Genomic DNA, 13,916 nt, shown 5'->3' on the forward strand with positions numbered 1-13,916 from the left:
AGGTATATTATGGTAGCATGTAATATTACGGCTGGAAGTTACATTTGTATCGCGTTAAAACAGTGGCAATTATTTAGTAATTTTCTTTTAATAATGGAGTGTGAGAGTTGAAGTTGTCCCATAATTATGGGACACCCTGTAGAAAATGTTACAGCGTTTGCGACTGCGGATAAAATGCATACATCGACTTGGGTATATAATTACAAACATTGTTGATAACAATTTTTAAAGTTTATTCAATTATTGCGGGATATTTAAGTAGAATAAACTTTAAAAATTGTTATCAATAATGTTTGTAGTTATATACCTAAGTCGAGTTATGCATTTTATCCACAGTCGCAAATGCTGTAACATCTTCTACAGGGTGACCCATAATTTTGGGACAACTTCAACTTTCACACTTTATGAGTAATTGTTTTTACTTTCTTTATAAATAATTTATAAAATACTGAAGAGTCTTCTCGTTCAATAATGTTATATATTATTTTTAATTTTTCTGATTTTATTGGGAAGACATTTAAAAATAAACTTTAAAAGGATCTTTAAAATGACTTAAATTAGTCCTTTTCTAGACCATATTCATCGGTTTGTAAGTCAAATAAACTCTTTTGCATGTTTTGTTCATCCCTTTTAATATTAAAATAACCCCTTTACAAATTAAAGTTGACAGATTCTTTTACTTAATCATTAATTGATCTAGTTATCAATCTCTAATTAGTACTAACATTTTTCATTATTGGCACTTGTCTTCTACAATCTCATTACATAATCAATACACATGATGTACATTATAATCTTATACTAATTTTCAATAATTATTTATATATGTTATCTAATTTATAAATATAATATAAATTTTATTAAAAATGATTACAAATAAGTAATATCACTTATTTGTATTTACATGTACTATTAATAAAATTTACACTATATTTATAAATTGGATAGCATTTATAAATAATTATTGAAAATTAGTATAGGATTATATTATGCAATATGTATTAGTAATAAGACAGTAGAATTGGTATTAATTAAAAATTAATAATTGGATCAATTCAAGATTGAATAAAAATAACTGACAATTGTTGTCTGTAAAATAGGTTACTTTTATATTTAAAAGAATGAATGAAACATGTGAAAGATTTAATATGCAGAAGGGTGAATTTATTTTAAGATTGGTTAAATATGATTTGGAAAATGGTGAATATAATTTGGAAAATGCTGAATTTGATTTCATATATGGCGAATTCGATTTGGAGAAAGCTGACTATAATCTGCAAAGTGATGAACGTGGAGTGCAGAACCTGTAAATGAACAAGATTTAATTTATTTAACAACATTTCCCTTTTCTTTTTACAATGTAATAATCTTTCAGTCGACGAATGAAACTTTCCATTAATTCGAATTGTTGTACAACTACATACAAGAATGAGAATCGGCATAAACATCCGCGGTCCATTTACAAGCACTATTATTCGGACAATCAAATTGTCCGGTTAAGTATGACAAAGTGAATTAATGATACACGTGCTCGGAGCTCGGACGAAAATGAAGATAACTTTCTAAAAAGAACAATTTGTCGTTGCAGCTCATTAGAATGCTTAACAGCCGTGTTCTACTCGGCATACTTCAACAGAGATTTTACTTTAAAAGGGGGCAGGAGGGGGAGGAAGTTCAGCGGCGCCGCAGCGCGCCGCTAGACAAAAAAAGTCGTAATTAAAGCGTAAGGAACGAGAGAAGAGAGCTGGTCTAGCTGATTTTAATATCAAATTTGATAAGTCACTGGCAAAAGGGGCTGCATACCACGGAAGGAGAGACTTCAACCTCGGAGACACAAAGTAAACCAAACTCTCCCCCCCTCGCTCTCTCGCTCTTTCTCTCTATCTGAGAGGCGAGAGACAATGACCCCTCGGCAAAGGCTGACCGAAGTCGATTGTTCGAATCTCACTTCGCCGAGGAAAATCCAAGAACTATGTTAACTGTAAGTGGAATTATCTTCCAATGAATTTATAGAGGCGGGCTTAATTCCCGGCATCAGCTTAACTCGCGGCGACGGGGAAATTAGATAGAAGAAGACAGCCCTTCCATAATTTAATGCGAGGAACTGCGTTTACTCCTGCGATGCTTTAATTTAAACCACTCGGCTCTCGGCTACGGGAAAGGAAAATTGAGGTCCGTTGAGGAATCGAGATTACCGGCTAACCGTTCGCGATAATCGAACCCCGGCGGTTCTTAATTATTTATTGTACGCGAATTATTGTTTCGAATCGTCTGGCGCTCGACTCAAGGTTTTATGCAATACTAAATAAATAGAAATATCATTCGTTTATAATTTTAATGATATGATAATGGTTTCACAAATTGTGTCATCGACAGTTTTCAAATTGTTCAATGCGCTTTTCAAATGAGCCGTTTATTTTGAAAGTGGCATAAGTCACTTTGTTTTTAAGTCGAGATATTTAAGGGTTTGCGTTTTAACACGTTTAAAAATATGGATGCTAACTTTCGAGAAGATTTACTTGTATTTGTTATCTCAGGTTACTGATATTTTTCTCAGTATAAATAATTTCGTATAAACATTATAAAATCACCACTTTCTATTACGGCAAAGTGATTTATGCCACTTTCAAAATAAATAGTTTAGAAAAATGACTGACATATATTAATTTTGTCCGACGTATTTTACCGAAGTGATGTTTTGAAAGGACAGTGATTTACTAAAATTGTTGAATAAATTACATATATAATAATAATTTATACCATGAACATATTTAATATAAAGGTTTGATTTAAGTATTTTTTGTTTTAATATTCATAAAATACAAAAATAATTGGTACATTTTGAAACATAAGTATAAGTAATTTATATGAAAATACATCAGTTCAATTTAATTTTCGTCATCAATAGGAGTGGTTAAGTCCTCGGAAATCGTGTTTTGTTTCAAATTTTTAAAATAACTGTGGTATATTGGGGGTATGTAATTAAGCAAGTTCATCATGTCTTTGTATTTTGCTGAAGAAACAGGACGAGATCCAGCGTATAATATAATATATAATATATAATATATAATATATAATATATAATATATAATATATATATTATATAATATAATTTACAAAACTGCACTATTCTCTTTCGCACTTATAAAAATAAGTCCAGTGATCACAACTTTTTTAAAAATACTGAAAATAATTCAAAACAATACTTCACACACACTTATCACACGTTTCTATTTCTTCTATACTAAGCCCCGCAATTAATTTCCTGAGTACAGCGATTTACGCCACTTTCAAAATAAACATGTTTGTTATACCGTTAATTAGCAAAACTTCTCTCGAACAAATCTCAATAGTTCTCAACTTATTGATTGCAAATTTTTTTTAAATGAAAAGATACCGTTCAATTATAATTAGTGTTACCATTAACTCGATTTTTTTGAAAAAGTGACTTATGCCACTTTCAAAATAAACGGCTCATATGGCTGTGAACGAGTGTGTGCCGAATACGATAAAAAGACGATCGAACAACGAAATATGTGTAACAATAATTAGATTACTAATTTAATTACACGGTGACAGAAAGTAGCTCGAACACGAAACTGAAGATGTCAGAAGCAGCTGGTTAAAATGATTTGAAGAAACGCATTTTTATGCAATTCCTGCTTTTTGAAATCGATGCACGAATTACATAAAAATACGCAGGTTACTTATAACTTATAACTTTATAAATTATATATAATTATATTAATTAAGTTATAAACTTGTAAGTTATAAAATAACTTATGACTTTATGAAATCATGTAACTTATATTTATACATTTTTACATTGCGTCGAGGTACACAAAATTATTCATAAGAATTTATTAGAATTTATAATAATTATTTTAATATGTTGCTTCCGATGTCAACATTTATTTTGAAGTATCTCAAGTATGCAAAGTATAATAAAACAATAAGATATATGCATACGAACATTTCTGTGTCGGACAAATAACGTTTAATTATTCATAATGATGTTATTTACAACTTCAAAACGTGTTGCTGCAGATATAATTAAGGCTTCCATTTGAGCAGTGTATAGTAAAATAATATGAGGAGCATGCGTGCTAACATTTTAATATTGCACCCCAAGAGAGCTACATTATTCATAATAATATGATTATTATTTTAACATGTTGCTCCAGATATAAAAATTGCTTTACAAGGTCTGTAAGCATGCAAGATACAATAAAATGTTAAGAAATATGCGCACAAATATCATTTCTGTATCGCATCTATAACGAGAAGCGCTATTTATTTATGTTATTTATAATGATAAATTTATTGTAATTACTTTTTGCGTCGAATGTGCCTGGTATGCTTCGGGTATGGAAATTTATCTGCAGTATCAGCAGAAATGCAAAATACATGAAAACAGAAAGAAGTACGCATACTAATAACGCTTCCATATTTTGGTAGCTGAGCTAAATTATTTATGATAATTATTATTCGTTCGCGTTTTGTGTGCTGTTCCAGATATCGGAATTTATTTACCACATACGGAAGTATGCGAAACCAGTTAAAATGGAAAGGTATGCGAGCAACTTTGCTGCATTTTGATGAGGGTTTCAAATTATTTATAGCAAAACATTTGTTGTTATCGAGAAGTTTACTTGACGTAAAATTTTATGCAAATACTGTCCGGTTAAATAGTTCCTGTAATATCTCCAAAAAATCGTTCTGCAATGAAAATGTTATTTTTATCATTATTATTATTATTTTTTTTCTTTTTTTATTTATCAATGCTTTAAACCAGATGGTTTGTTTGACAAATACATACAATGTTGTTACATGCAAATCTTTTTCATTTTAGCCACTGTTAGTAGTACAATATTTTTTTTATAGAACATTGTTTAAGAAAATTACAAATTATTCTTAGTATTCTCTTGTCACACATTTCAATCAATTGTACTATTAACAAAACTTCTTTGGGACATTGTTTGCTAAACTAGTGTGTTTAAAGAAAATTCAAGCCATCCGATGAAATTTTCAAAAAGTAAAAGGACACTCGAATATTTTCGTCGGCGACTGTACACCCATAATGAGGAACTATCGCACACGTGGTTTCGGTTGAGCATACACCGTTGCCGTTCTATTAAAAACACAAAGGTGGACAGATAAAACGGTGGTGGAATATTAACGCGTTAATAAAAGCCGGAGGAAGGAAGAGTTCCATTATCATCGGGTTTCCCAGTGCAACAAGAAATGCCTCGATAGTGGAGATAAATATTACTCGAGGCAACCGTACTTCGCACGTGTCGTAACTACGTTGCGCCTCGCAGAGAATTATCCTGGGTCTTTTCCGGTGACGCAATCCGGTTAAGTTTCGAAACTAGATAAACTGCACTTCCAGCGGGCATTAAATGATGCGAGAATTTATTTTTAACCGCTTACGGGAAAGTAGTGGAAAATGAAATAAGACCGTCCCTCCCACCGGCTCCTATCCGCGATCGCTTTACGCGCTGGGCTCATTATGAAATGAATTTAAAATACAATTCAATTTTAATCCGCTCAGGTACTCCTTCAATATTCGTCTTTTCATTCTTCGTTTCCCTTTTCTTTTCTTTTTTCTTTTTTTTCTTTTTTTTTTTTGCGCCCGCCCCGGTCGGAAATAATCTGATTAAAGTGGCTTTTTGGGCCGGGACTCGGTATAATTCGCGTATTAATAAATTTGCATTAATTACGCGGGCCGAATTTATCATCGAAACGCGATTGCCATAAATACGGGAATTCCGTCCGACGCGCTCGCGCGCTCCCGCCCGCCATTTTTGTTAACGGCGGATGTGAAAAAAAAACAACAACCGCGGGCAGGATAAATTGAATTGGCCGGGCGGTGGACGACATTTACGCTCTCGTAACATTTCATAAAACGATATTTATAATGCTCGTATATTTTCACCTTAATACACGCGTTTTTGAACAATGAAAACTATACACCGTCACTATTATTTCGGATTTCTCCATTTCTCTTCTTCCGGTACGGTGGAAAAATAATTTCCGCGAAAAAAAAATGGTGGCCCGCGCGCACAATAACGGGCCCAGCTCGTTCGTTGCCATTCGTCAAATTTCGGTATCGGTGTTCCACGCGAAACGCAATTTTCATCATTGGTTTTAGACACTTACCGGAATTACAGCTTCCGCGCTTCTGACCGGAAATGTAAACGTCGCTTTTCACCTGGAACGAGAAATAAAATGTATCGTCAGAGATCGTTTTGCAGCAATTTTTCAGAGAACTCATCGACAATTTCGGTTTCGTGCAACGATTTTAAAAGAAATTGAATTTTTTATACGTTTCATACAAGTTTCGTATTCGTTTGAGAATTTTTAGGAAATTTTCACTGCTACATCGTGTTTTCTGCTTTTCTTTTTAGAAACATATAAATGTTTGTAGGATACTTAATATGCAATTTAGTTTAATTAAGCGGTGAATCTTAGACAAATTATGCAATAGCAGCCAACTTTACTTTTGAATAAATTCAGGATACGAACGGTACTAAATGTAAGTTTAAATAATATTCTGTTATATTTTGTTCGATTTTTAATGGAATATTTTTAACCGAAGAGAAGTTGAGAATCAGTCCAAGCCTTTTTATAAGAAAATAAAATTATAATAACAGGATTGTAATTGTTCACACGTGGTACAATTTTTATTGTTACTCGTACTTTAATAGGAAGAATTATTTAAACATTTCTCATGAAGAGATTTTTATGATTTTAATAATTTTCGAAGAATCTATCACAACTAGCCTAATAATTGCAGTGTTGAAAACAAGATATTATTCTTAACAATATTATTAACAATATATAATAATATAATATTATTAACAATATTGTATTATTCTTAACTATATTCTTAACAAATTGAATGTTCATAGATTGTGGTTTGCGTTTACACGAATCCGAAGTCGAAAATATAGATATCAAATATAACTTTTTATAATGCCTTAATATATTTAATTTTTAATGCAACAGATTTTTTAACAGAAAAGAATAATCGAGAATTTATATATTGGATCTATATAAATCAGAAATTTGAAATGTTCACAATCTAAAGATTATAACTACGTCAATTTCAGTTGTAAGATATAGACATCAAAATTCCACATAGACTGAAGTATATAATTTAAAAACGCCGTGTGTAGCTCAATTACAAATGTGTCAAGTTTAGAATTACTTCTCTCTATAAATTAACACAACTGTTACGAAAGAGGTCGACAGACAGCATTTAAAATTTTAATTAAATTCTGCTCTTATCAAAGAGGTCAGAATACATTTTTAAAATTTTTATTTCAACCTTTGAATGCACAATTTGACTCAGTAACAAAAGAATGTTACACTATTTAAATGTCACGTTTAAAACGTTTAAATGTCAGTTCACATTTATCCAGTTTTTAAATATCAAATTCACATTCTATACAGTTCAAGTCTACACTCTGCTGCAATATATAAACATTGTATATTGTATGTGCATAATATATTGTATATTTAACGTGTGAAAATTACTGCGTTGGATTTCTGCAATTGTATGCAAGGGTTAAAATTCATTTCTATTCGTCGATTGATTTCTCAACTTCTCCTGAAACGATTATAAAACGAATTTGATACAGAAATATACAAAATAGTGGTAAAATTAGTATTAAAAAATTGAGCGTTCTGTACTCTGCGCATGTTAACAACTGGAATACAGCAAATTCTCCCTAATTGGCGCTCAGATTGTACACAAAAATGAACAATTTGGGAAGAGGAGATACGATTATTCGAGTCTAGCGGTTTAGTTTTTAGTTTAGTTTTAGTTTAGTTTTAGTTTAGTTTTAGTTTAGTTTTAGTTTAGTTTTAGTTTAGTTTTAGTTTAGTTTTAGTTTAGTTTTAGTTTAGTTTTAGTTTAGTTTTAGTTTAGTTTTAGTTTAGTTTTAGTTTAGTTTTAGTTTAGTTTTAGTTTAGTTTTAGTTTAGTTTTAGTTTAGTTTTAGTTTAGTTTTAGTTTAGTTTTAGTTTAGTTTTAGTTTAGTTTTAGTTTAGTTTTAGTTTAGTTTAGTTTTTTTTAGTTCGTATAATTGTTGAGAGAATCGGTAACTATAAAAACGAGCCGCGATGCTCGAATAATCGTATCTCCTCTTCCCAAATCGTCCATTTTTGTGCACAATCTAAGCGTCAATTAGGGAGAATTTACTGTACAACGTGCGAAAACCGCAATCCCGATGCAAAAAAAAGGCCCGATTCAGATCGAACACGCAGAGCCTCGCAGCAAATTCTCACGGTGTGTTTAGCCTCCTTACCAATTACCATAAAGATAATTAGAACAGTTAATGCAGATGTTTCAACAGCATTGTTTATCAATACAATTAGCGGGACTCGAGGATGGCGGAACGGCCGAACAGTACTCGAGGCAAACAAGATAAACTGAAAAACACGATTATCTCCGGCGTTATTACAACCGGGTACGATTAACGGATATTATAATGGACAGACTGCGGAGGATATTGCCGGCACTGTTTATACAATTCCAGGTATCCGGTAACGAGCCGCGAGCGGTGTATTAACAATACTTTACATTGAAATCATTTCTCGTGGGCCATGGCAATTTATGACTGCCTCATAAATATCGAGGACCTGGATGCCGAACGAATCATGACGAAGTGCCATTTAAAAATCCTGCCAGACTTCGTCGGACCGTTTCATGGATTTTATTAAACATCTCTCCTCGCTCGCCGGCGAAACGAAATCCAAGTATATTGAACGGATCCCCGATTGATTCGCGGACGTCAAAGGTATTCCGTCGCATTCAAGAAACACCGCCGGAAAATGTAATCTACCCTTCGGGTGTATTCTATTCCGTTCCGCAGGCCGAGCAGCGGCTCGATCGCGACGAAAGGGATGTTCTCTTGATAATACCGAGTTCATTCGATCCGTAATATTAGGTTGTCGAATAAATTCGACAGCGTTTTTCATTCGGAAAGCACCACTAATTTTATTCAGACGTTGCTCGAGGCGGAGCCGAGCTTATTACGAAGAAAATAAACTAATATTTGCGATTTTGTTCTCGGGACACTGCGAATAGTTATATATATTATTATATATAATAATTATAATATATATAATAATAATAATAATATATAATAATATTATATATATTATATATATTATTATATATATAATTATATACATTATTATATATATATATATATATATATTCATTATTTCTCCCGATTGTTTCTTTTATATTCAGGGAACGTGTGCTACTTTTTTTTTGTTGGAAAAGAACACAACTGTTCACTCACTAAAATCTTCGGAACGGAATATTTTTAAAACGGAACATACTGTTTTTTAACCAAACGTGTTGAATTCTTTTTACTTGTTAATAGTTTACTATTTTTGCGACACAGATTTTAGACACTGTCCACTGAAATAGTCTCTCTAATATCTCGAAGATATTCAAGACGTACGGTACAATTTTAAACAAGTTATTTCAGTTTAAAAGGCGCGAGGATATTTCCCGCTAATGTTACGCAATGCTAAAAGTATAGCGATCTTTGCGATTCTATTTTGAAGCAGTTATGAAGCGGATCCTTGTGGAAATGTTGGCATAAATTGCTTCATATTTACCGAATATGTGCTATCTTTCTTGATAAAAGTATACAAAAGCAAAATAATATAAGTTATCATCATTTTAACAATTTTGTAAGTTTAATAGAACGAAAGATACGGTATAGTAAAATATAGTAAATTTAATGAAATAATTTGTGAAACACGTTTTTTACGATCAGTGTGAAGCATGTGTCAATTTTTTTTAAGATTAAGGGGTGGTTTCATTCTTTGAAAAATTAAACAGTGTAATGTATAACAAAAATGAATGGATAAAACACAAAATTATTATAATAATAATTATTATATATTTATTTTATTATTACTATTATTATTATTGTTGTTATTATTATTATATTATATTATTTTCAATTTATTACAATTATTAAAAGAGGAAAGACAGTTTCATGTAGCTTCTATTTCTTACAATTAACCCATTAACTGCCAAATTTTTTTTTCAATTTTTAACGGGAAAAGTTATGTATACGCACACAAAGTTGTGCAACAATATAATTATACTCAAATTATATTATGTTGTTAAAATATTTTATATTTTTTAAAAAGTCCCAAATAGGGATTGTGACAGGTTGCATGGATACAAAAAAAAAGAAAAATTTCTTTCTATTGTATGAAAAACAAAAGAATGAGTAAGTAACACATGGTTACTATAACCTCTAAATTACATATTTATGTATAGTATTTAATTATAATATAAAAACCAAACCAAAAATATCGTGCTTCCAATATGACAATTTTGTTGCGTTCAACTTACAGATGATTTTCAAATCTGTTCACTTGTTGAAAAGGAACGAAACACAAAATACATACTGTCTGCTACACACAATATTGACTGATACGTATAAAATGCCATTAAACTATAAAACGCACCTGGTATATATTCTTCGTGCCATGTGGTGTATGTAAAATTCTAAAATCTCCAAATAGGGATCGTGGCAGTTAATGGGTCGACACGAACAATTTTTATATTCCACAAAGATCTGCAGTCCAGTTACAGGTATAAACTGCACATAAATTCTTTCGAGATGCTCGCAAACGATTGAAAAAGAATGGATTACAAAGTTATCGCAGTGGTATGCTTCACTGGTATCCAGGTGATAAAGTGTTACACGAACCTCGTCCCTGTCAGACGTAGGCATACTCGTTCTAGACTCGAGCCATGTGTATCTTTCGTCATAAAGTCGCAGAGATATTTTTCATCCGGACGAGACAAATCGCGAGATAAGATTTATACCATCAAACGCGACGGCATATAGAATGAACGATCCCTATCCGCAGAAATTCCATCGAACGTGACTGATATAGGTGATTAATAGCGAGAACGTATCTCCGATCTGCAAACAATCCGCGACGTTGCTCGCGGCGTTTTCCCCGACGCTTTGTCGGCAATTTCAAAATGGAACTTGCCGATCCTCCGGCTTATTAAACGGAGGATACGCGTTTTACAGTCCTGTATGCAATCCTGGAGAGCGACTCCAATTCTTTCTCACGTCGTACGAGAGTAAAGCGTTTAGTTTGTACGATAAGTGGACTGCGGATCTTATGCATTTAGGGGAAGAATGGCTAAGTGAAATATGGAGCAGCGAAGAGATGTCGGAAGAATTCAACCAGGAAGCAAATAATAGCCAAAAAAGTAACAGTTGCAGTAAATTCTTCCTAAGTGACGCTGAGATTTTGCATAAAAAATGGAGAATTTGGGAAGGGGAGATACGATTATTCGAGTCTTGCGGCTCGTTTTTATACAGGATGTCCCAAAATTGTTGTACAAGCGGGAAATGAGGGGTTCCTGAAGTCGTTTGAAGTAACTTTTTCCTTAGCGAAAATGCAATCCGCGGCTTCGTTTACGAGTTATTAACGAAAAACAGTGACCAATGAGAGGCGAGCTCGGCTGGCGCACGAGGCGGCCGAGCCAATCAGCGGAACTGGGCTTCGACCGCTTATTGGCTCGGCTGCTTTGCGCCAACTAATCTCGCCTCTCATTGGTCACTGTTTTTCATTAATAACTCGAAAACGGAGCCTTGCATTGCACTTTCGCTAAGGAAAATGTTACTTCAAATGACCTGAAGAACCTCTCATTTCCCGCTTGTACAATAATTTTGAGGCACCCTGTAGTTTTTAACAATTGTTAACTATTGAAATGAGCCACCTGTACAATCTGATATCGATAATTTGATAGACAAATATCATCGATAGAATGATTTGTTTTAATTTGTGTACTGCAATTAGTAGAAAAATTGAACTTTTATGTGTTGTCAAAGTTAGTAATTAATGGTTAACGAATTAATATTCTCGATATTCCCGATGATATTATTTGTAAGAAAAGAGGAAAACAATTTTCGTCACCTATAATGGTTATTTGTAACCAAAAACAATGTCATTTATAATCGTTATAACAATCTTTCAAAATAAAATTTCATACAAAATTAACAACGCATGAAGGCAATTCTTCTCTGCGCTTTTATTTTTTTGAAGAAATAATCCAGGTAAAAAAAAATGCGAACACAATTATAATGCTTGCTAGAAAGAGTGGTAATTATTCGAAATATGTTATTCAAATATGTTAATACATGTTAATATATGTTAAATATGTCAAATATCGTCATTCTGAACAACTTTTTTTTCGAATGTTTACTATTTGCAAGAAGAACATTGACTTTTAGTGTGAACACCCTGTGGAACAGTTCATTATTTTCAATTTATTAGAACTGTTGAAAGAAAGAATACATTTTTATTTGACTCTAATTCGATTTATTAAAACTGTTCAAGGAAAGAATACATTTTTATTTAACTGTCGTCCTGTACAACTGCTATAGATAATTTTTATTTTGCATAGAGATTAGCAGCCTAGTAATAAGAAATAACCGGTTAACGTGATAATTCGACGATAAATATTTATTTCTGAACGGAACGATTGTAGTTCTAATCGAAACGTATTGGAAACAGTTCCCAGTGTTTCAATTTGCATACGCGGTTTATAGAGGCGACCGGATGCTTGATTCGATAGACCGTTTCTAATAAGCCAATCTCATTATATATTATGTAAATCGTCTTCCTTCGGTTGATTGGACCAGACCACCATAATGCACGCGTATACTGGTATCTTGGACCATCTTCGAATTGCTCTGACAGTCGCAGTCATTGTTATCGCTGCACACTGTCCGTTGCAATCGAAGTATATAAAGCATAATAACATAAACTTAAACAAGAGAAAGTTCTTGGTATTTTCTTGGTATTTTCACAAATCGATATGAAACTGTTCGAGTAATCGAGGAAAGTTGAAAATGTGAGAAATAATATCGAGTATAAACGTTGATATCATTTCGATGAAATTGTATTGAATTTCTGAACTTTTATACGTGAAAATTTTTCTTATTGTTACTCTTATTATAGCGTTGAAATTAAAAGGAATGATACAGACTTACATGATTCTTCGAATTTCGAATTGTTTAAATGTTTCAGAATTCAACAGCTTATTATTCCATTTCTGAAATCTGTCAATTTTCAATTTAAGTTCGCCTCATTTAATTTTCGTTCTTCGACTTTATTTTGCCATAAAGTTTCAATATTCACAATAAAAATGACAATAATACTTTACTTTATTCATAACAAAAGTAATATAAACACTGAACGGAATATAATTTATATAAATATAATTTCGTATAATCTGAAATAAATGCGAAAGGAAACATTGATGAATGAATGCGATAAAGGAAATAAAACACCAGCTAACTCGTATGAAATGAAACCCGATAACATTTTCCATATTATTGAAATTTGTCGGTATAATTTTGAAATCACATACTGATTTATCTCGTTTTTTAAATCCAATTTCATTTTTGTAAAAATACATTCCAGGTTCGAATTCCAATTCAGAAATTGTAAAATCAATGTTGGATATTAAACATCATTGAATACACGTTTGTTTGACACTTTGACGGCCGGAGTCACGTACACGTGACTTCGCGAAAATTTATATTATAAAAATCGATTTTTCCTAACTTTCTGCAGAATGCATTATAATTATGTTATTAATCAAATTTGTCCTGCATATATTGTTAATAAAGTATATCATAATTGCACTATTAAAAAAGCGTATTATAATTACGCTAGTAATGTTATACTTTGACCGCCACATGTGGATAACAGAGTTATTTAAAATTGTTAAATAAAATTGTCGATCAAAATTTCTTAATTTTATTAAGATTCGCAACAGGTAAGAATATTGGAAAAGTAACGTATGTCACACAAATTTGTGCTGTGCAATTTTTATTTCACCGA

At 32.1% G+C, this 13,916-nt stretch overlaps 1 long non-coding RNA gene across 1 annotated transcript in view; it reads right to left on the bottom strand.

The window, feature by feature from the left end:
* Nucleotides 1-5,593: 5,593 nt before the first annotated feature.
* LOC117223366 (uncharacterized) overlaps nt 5,594-13,916 on the bottom strand; it is a 122,686-nt gene continuing 114,363 nt past the window's right edge. Inside the window, exon 4 of the long non-coding RNA XR_013033230.1 lies at nt 5,594-6,214. This is a non-coding gene — a long non-coding RNA (uncharacterized LOC117223366). The remainder of the gene's footprint in view (nt 6,215-13,916) is intronic.

This window comes from Megalopta genalis, chromosome 4 (assembly GCF_051020955.1).
Source record: "Megalopta genalis isolate 19385.01 chromosome 4, iyMegGena1_principal, whole genome shotgun sequence".
NCBI lineage: Eukaryota > Metazoa > Arthropoda > Insecta > Hymenoptera > Halictidae > Megalopta > Megalopta genalis.